The following is a 7,706-nucleotide window of genomic DNA, read 5'->3' on the forward strand; positions in this document are numbered from 1 at the left end:
AAACATTTGACCCTTGGCTTTCAGAGTCTGGCTTATTTCAGTTAGCATGATGTTCTCCAGTTCCATTCATTTACCAGCAGATGCAGTAATTTCATTCTCCTTTATGGCTGAGTAAAACTCTGATGTGTGTATATGCCATGCTTTCTTTATCTGCTCATCTGTTGACAGACAGCTGGGAAGGTTTCATAGCTTGGCTACTGAGAATTGTGCTGGCTTAAACATTGATATGGCTGTATTCCTATAGCATGCTGATTTTTGTTGTTTTAGGTAAATACCCCCCCCTCCCAAAAAAAAAAAAAAAGGTGGGAGGAAGAGCTAGATCATGTGATGGCTTCATTTCTAGTTTCTTGAGGAATCTCTGTACTGCTGTCCATAGTGGTTGGTTGCACTCGTCTGCACAAACAACAGGTGAGTGTACCTTTCTCCCTATCCTCACTAGAGTTTGTTGGTTTTTGTATTCCTGATGTTTGCCCTTCTAACTGGAGATGAAATCTTAATGTAGATGTGATTTGCATTTCTCTGATTGCCAGGCATGTTGAACCTTTTTTTTCCCATGTTTTTTTTGCCATTTGTATTTCTCCTTTTGAGAAATGTCTGCTTAGTTCTTTCACCCATTTTTGTGTTGAGCTATTCATTTTTCTGTTGTTACATGTTTTGAGTTATTTATATTTCTGGATATTAATCCCTTGTTGGAAAAGTAGATGGAAAGGACTTTCTCCCATTCTGAGGGGCTCTCTTCATGATCCTATTTCCCTCACTTGTCAGAGCATTTTAATTTGAAGGCTTTCCACTTATTGCGTCTTGGTTTTATTTTTTGAATTTTATGGATCTTGTTGAGGAAGTCAGTGCCTGCCCTGCACCAATATGTTGGAGAGTCAGGTTTCTATGAGCCCAATCTACTTTTCTACTGACTTACATCTTCATTTTAGAAATCATTTATCTTGAATTGATTGATCTATAATAAATAGCATCTTACATTTTAGTTTTCAAGTGCTCTACAGCTTCTGCCAAAATAATTCATTGTTCATGAATGTGGTAATGCATTTAAATGATGATAAGATGAACGTAGAATAAAAGGAATTGGGTCTTATAAAAACAGTGTACCCGTTGCCTTAAATTATATACATATTTTAGACTGGGATTTGAACTCAGTACTTCATGTATCCTATGTAAGTGCTCTACCCCTATAAGTGAGCAACACCCTCACTTCTCTTTTTGAGAGAGGATCTTGCTAAATTGCCCAGACTGGCCTCAAATTTAGAATTTTCATTTCTCTGTCTCCCTAAGTAGCTGGGATTATGATGGTGTATACTACCGTACCCGGGTCCTCTCCTCTTTCAGTGGAATACCTGCTACTTCCATGCACTTTATGGTGGCTGGTACAGAGCAGGCAGGGGTGGTGGATGGCCAGGGACTTCTGCCCAGGATTCAGTGAAGCTGCTGGGGCCTACTGTACCAGGTGGAGGGTGGTGGGTGAGGCAGACTGTTGCTGCCTCCACCCAGCTCAGGTCAGTTTCCCTGAGGTGGGTTGTTGGGATGGAAGGCTAGAGAACTAGGGGCTCTGAGTGAGTGACCACCAAAGCCAGTATTCCTCACCATCTGTTGTCCCTCCTGTTGGCTCTGACCCTCCTCCAGACCCCTCTTCCAGGCCTGCCTTTCTTCTCCTGACCCCACCCCATCCCCCAGACCACATCCTCCATAGACTCTGCCTAGACCCCTCCCCCAAGGCCCCCACATCTCTTCTCCAGATCCCTGCCCTGTCCAGACTGTGGCCCTCCTCCAGACCCTACCCTGTTTCCAGGCCCTGCCTCTCTCAGCCACAGCTCAGGGCACTAATTGACAGTACATTTGCAGTGGTGCACAAAATAGCCTGTTGAATAAACATTGACGTTCTACATGGATGAAATATCTTGACTATATCAGGCTTTGATGGAACATGAACTGAATTTAGGAAAGTCACCTTTTTTTTTTTTTATCTAGATCATAAACATTTGAAATAAAATCAGAATTTGTGAAAGGTCAGGTAACACTTAGCTGTGAGACCTAATGATCCCAGGGTCTTTTCCAGTGGGAGATCTCCCAGCAGCAGTTCCAACTTTGCTATGCTAATGGATCGATTGAGTTTTCTTAATTTAGTTGTTTTGCAATGTCTGTATTTCCTAGGAAATGCCCCATGTCCACCAGGTTTTCAGTTCTTTTTAATTTTCTACAGAATTCTTAATCCTGTGAACTTCTGCTGTTTTCCCTCAGCAATATTTTTAAAATATGCTTTTTGCTTTCTTTGTTTTCCATTGAGAAACTTGTCTTGTTTGGAAATTCTCATGATAATCTTAAATGATTTTAATTATTTTCTGCTTATTGAGATGTCTTTGCGTACTGGGTATGCAGCTCAGTGACAGAGCACTTGCCTAGCAATTGAGAGGCCTTGGGTTCCATCCCAGCACCATACACACACACATATATTTTTACACACACACACACACACATACAATGTCATTTGCTAGAACTCAAGCATCAGAGGTATCCAGAGATATGTTCAAAAACATTATGTATTTACACACACACACACACACACACACACACACACACACACACACACATATATATATATCACAATATCTCTTCCAGATTTAGATGAAATTTTTCTAAGAAAAAATTTCAATGTCAATATTATATTGCATGATTCTTTTTTTTTAACCTTTATTTATTTTTATGTGCTTTTGAGGATCTAACTCAGGGCCTCGCACATGCTAAGGAAGCACTCTATCGCTGAGCCACAACCCCACCTGATCCTTTTTTTAATATTTATTTTTTAGTTGTACTCAGTACCTTTATTTTATTTTATTTATATGTGGTGCTGAGGATTGAACCCAGGGCCTTGCACATGCTAGGCGAGTGCTCTATCACTGGGCCTCAACCCCAGTCCCCTGCATGATTCTTTTTTTTTTTTTTTTAGAGAGAGAATTTTTTAATATTTATTTTTTAGTTTTCGGCGGACACAACATCTTTGTTTGTATGTGGTGCTGAGGATCGAACCCGGGCCGCATGCATGCCAGGCGAGCGCGCTACCGCTTGAGCCACATCCCCAACCCATCCCCTGCATGATTTTTAAAACACTGAAGATGAAGTTTCCTTAGGATCCAAGTCGTTACAATGTGTAAGAGACAAGTCAATAGCTGAGTTGTGTAATTAAGAAATATTTTTTACTAAAAATAAATTTTTAAACAAACATTTTCTTTTCTATTTTTCAATTTAGAAAGCATATCCCTATGTCTTATTAAAGTTCTACATTTGTTTATTTTTATGTGGTCCTGAGAATCAAAGCCAGTGCCTCACATATGCTAGGCAAGTGCTCTACCACTGAGCAACATCCTCAGGCCCTAAAATTTTACATTTATAAAAAGTTGTTTTCTTATTCATTGCAAGCAAGGGATTGGGTCTTCTGATGAGCATGATGCTTTGTATATTGCCAGGAATTCTTGTTGGAGAACTCTGTTTGTGTTTTGTATCTGTTTGAAGTATCATTGAAAATATACCATTATGTTTTGAGTTCAGAAATTTGAATTTCTTCTTTTGAGGTTATATGTTTATTAACACTAAGAGTTATTTCATGTGAAGTGCCATAATTACATTTTATCCTTATGATTGTGCCCCTATGTGCTTATAAGTTGGCTTTTAGAGCAGAGTTGAGTATATTGCACATCTGCTGGGTTTATTAGAAAAGTACATACACTTTTTATCATATTTAAAAAGCTATCATATTTAAAATATTATCATATTTAAATTAGTAGAAGCAGAGGTTAGATATGTTAGCATTGTGAGCTGAACAAAGTGCAGGTTTGGGAGGTTGATATAATGGCTTCTTCCCTGTTCTATTCCTGCAATGGTTGTCTGTGATCAGTTGTGTGGCCTGGAGAGTTTTTGTTCACACTGGGTGTTGACCTCAGGGCCTTGTATGTGCTTGGCAAGCACGTAGCTACATATATCCCTAGCCCTTTTTAAAATTTAATTTTGAGACATGGTCTTGCTGTATTGCCCAGGTGAACCTCAAATGTATGATCCTCTTGCCTTAGCCTCCCAAGTAACTGGGATGACAGGCATGTGACTGGCATGTCCTTGTGCCTTGTGCATGCTAGGTGAGCTCTCTACCATGGAGCCACAACCCAGCCTGGAAATGTAGTCATGTTTAAAGTTTTATTTGAGTATCTTTATCTTTATACAGAAATTTCAAAGGAAGCCTCAACCTGACTTTGCCCTTGTGATGACTTAGGTACACTATCTCAGATGTATTAACATCTTAGACCATTTGTCATGAAGAATAAACACTAGTATGCTATAAATAACTGAAGTTGTATTTCCTCTGGATTCTCAGTTCTGCCTCTTCCTGTTCCAGGACCCCATCCAGGACCCCAAATGACATCCAGTCAACATGTCTCTGTAGACTCCTCTTGGGCTGACAGTTTCTCTGAACTTCCTTGTTCCAGTGACCTCGGCACATGGGGAGGACCTGTCAGGTATTTGTAGATTGTTCTACTTTGGGGTTTACTTGTTTTTCCTCACATCTAGACTCGGGGGCCATGGTCTGGGGGAAGCAGTCACAGAGGTGGAGAGCTGCTCTGTCATCTCAAGCCCTCAAGGTGAATGTCACCTTAGTACTGAGTGTGCTCAGCTGGCTGGGGAGTGCCTTTCAAGTTTCCATGTTTTTCTCATATTTATCCTGGGGCTGTGGGTCTGGGGCAAGCAGGTCACAGAGGTGGAGAGCTGCTCTGTCATCTCAAGCCCTCAAGGTGAATGTCACTTTAGTACTGAGTGTGCTCAGCTGGCTGGGGAGTGCCTTTCAAGTTTCTGACTGTGGAGTTACTGTTCTCTGCATGTCCCTATTGTATGTGTTTCTGGAGGAAGTCATTATAGAGGGCCCACACTTAAGGAACAGGGAGTTAGCTGCACCTCCTCGATGGCCTTGTCTGCCTTAGTTATGTGGTATGCTTCTTCACAAGAGGTTTCTGCACAAGAGAATTGCATGTTGTAAATAATTTATCTCAGTCTATAGTTTTTCTTTTTGTTCTGTCTTTCACAGAGTATACAATTTAATTTTTTCATGTGATGCTGGGGATTGAACCCAGGGCCTCACATATGCCAGGCAGGTGCTCTACCACTGAGCTATACCCCATCCCTTTAAAAATCTCCCAGGCTGGCCTTGAATTTGCAATCTCCCTGCCTCAGCCTTTTTTTTAAAGAGAGAGACAGAGAGAGAGAGAGAGAGAGAGAGAGAGAGAGAGAGAGAGAGAATTTTTTAATATTGATTTTTTTAGTTTTCGTCGGACACAACATCTTTGTTTGTATGTGGTGTTGAGGATTGAACCTGGGCCGCACGCATGCCAGGTGAGTGTGCTACCGCTTGAGCCACATCCCCAGCCCCCCTGCCTCATCCTTTTGAGTAATTAGGATTCTTGGCATGCAACACCACACTTGGTAAAAATTTGATTTTATAAAGTCCATGCTATCAGTATTTTCTTCTGCCAATTTACTTTTAGTATTGTGTGTTAAAACTCATCACCAAGGACTAGGAATGTAGCTGAGTATTGTAGCTGAGGTTGTATGTAGCTGAGGTTGTCCACCATGTGTGCTGCCCTGCATTTGGTCCCCAGTTCCAGAACACACACACACACACACACACACACACACACACACACACACACAGTATCACAAAGATTACATGGATTTTCTTCTGTTTCTCTTTAATTTTTTTTTTCAAATTTTAGTTATGGATGATTATGAGTCAATTTTTGTGGAAATTTTGGTTTGCATATACTTTCATTTCACTGAATATAGTTTTCAAAGCTTGTTAAATCACCACTTTTTGACAAATAGTGTTTAATGGGTTTCATTTCCATTTGAATTTCCAAAATCATGTGCCAGGTTTCTCTTCTTGCAACTAAAAGGCTCAGGGGCCACTCCAGGTAAACTGGGCTGACTGGGCTGTGCAAAATGACCACACAAGAGATACAAATACCTTTTTCTTTGGGGTCGTTGTGACGGCTCCTCTGACCTTAAGGGTCCTCAGGAAGAGAGAGAAAGAGCATGCACTGACCCCTTTTATTGAGGAGAAGCTATTCAAATGAGGCAAGGGGTCAGGTTTCAGGGGGCTGAGTCTATCTTCATGATGTCCACTGTCAGCAGGTTGACTGACACCTGGGTAGGCCACACCCAAGGACACATTAAGAGAAGGGGACCCACAAGGCACTTCCATGGAAGATTCTACCCTAAACAGGGCAAGGGTTATATCACAAAGGAACAGGTGAGTGTAGGTCCACCCATGGGCTGTAGCAAGACAAATCCATGCCCCAGACACCGATCCTCAAACCCAAGAAGGTGGGGAAAGCTCTGCCACATTTCTGTGACTGAGCGCCTCAGCACCCAGCGGGGGAGTGTGACTCAGTCACGTCAAAGTTGGTCTCCCACACAGTTGCCTCCTGGACTCCCAGCCCCTGAGCGGACAGTGGTGGTCAGCAGGAGGATGTCCACTTCCTGGGCCCCTGCTTGGCCTCCCTAAGGTCCCCGCCTGGCCCCTCAGCACCCTGTATCAGGGGCTGCACCTGAGACCTGGTCTCTCCCTCTTCCCAGGCCAGCTGCCCCTCTCCAGGACTGACCACTAGGCCAGGACCAACTCCACACAGGCCTCACTCCCAGGATGGAGGCTCGAGCCCCAGGACGGCCTTCCTGTTCACAGCACTGCCTGCCCCTGCCCACAGCACAAGCTGCACTCTGCCACCATGACCACGGGGACCCCAAGACAGAGACTCCCAGCAGCTGGCAAGCAGAGCCGTGTGCAGCTGCAGGCCACCTGTGTGGGGACCTCCAGGAGCTCTGTGCTGAGCCCTCTGTAGTCGGGAACTCAACGTTCTACGTCACTCTTAGCATGTGCATTTGAGGAGGGCAGCGTGGAGCCCCTGTGCAGGCACAGTGCGCAGGGGCCTCTTGGGGTTATGCAGGGAGTTCACATTCCACATTACCTCCAGCCTAGGTACGTCCCTGAAGACCCAGAAAGAGACGCTGGAATGAAAACTTGTGTGTGAACATTCACAGCAGCACCATGCACAAGGGTCAGAAAGGAGAAGTGACCCAGTTGTCCACTGAGGAGGAATGGGGAACAGGATGAGTCCATCCACACGATGGAATATTACTCAGTCCTGAAAAGGACTTCAGCTCTGACACATGCTACAAGTGGGACGGACCTTGAGACCTGGGGCTCGGTGAGAGAAGCTGACACAGAGGGTCACATAGTGTGGATTCCATGGGCAGGACCTATCCACATCAGGCCATCGAGACACAGGCAGTGGGCAGGTGATGGGGCTGGGCAGGGGACTGGGTACTGCTGGAGTGCAGGTGCCTTCCAGGGTTAAATGGGCTGTTTGGAAGTAGAGGCGCTGGGCGCCCAGTGCTGTGAAGGCAACTGATGTCCAGCTCGATCCCTGGCTGATGGACTTGTGCACGTCCAGCACAGCTACAGCCCATGCTCAGGTTCCAGCTCTCAGTGACCCAGCACCAAGTGGAGGCAGAGAGGCCAACCTCAGAGACACCAGTGTGGCCACATGTTCTGGGGAATGCAGGTGACTTGTGGGGACCTTGAACACACAGGGGCATTACAAGCTGAAGCTGGGTGACACTGGACATAGCATGGGGCAGTCCTGGGGGGGGGTACATCC

General features: G+C 44.4%; 1 long non-coding RNA gene across 1 annotated transcript; it reads left to right on the plus strand.

Annotated features, from left to right (window-relative positions):
• Positions 1-318: 318 nt before the first annotated feature.
• On the plus strand, positions 319-6,785 carry LOC143638486 (uncharacterized). Its single transcript, XR_013154622.1, has 4 exons — positions 319-408; positions 4,394-4,514; positions 5,313-5,382; positions 6,625-6,785. It is a non-coding gene; the product is annotated as an uncharacterized LOC143638486 (long non-coding RNA).
• Positions 6,786-7,706: the final 921 nt, after the last annotated feature.

This window comes from Callospermophilus lateralis, chromosome X (genome assembly GCF_048772815.1).
Source record: "Callospermophilus lateralis isolate mCalLat2 chromosome X, mCalLat2.hap1, whole genome shotgun sequence".
Classification (NCBI taxonomy): Eukaryota; Metazoa; Chordata; class Mammalia; order Rodentia; family Sciuridae; genus Callospermophilus; species Callospermophilus lateralis.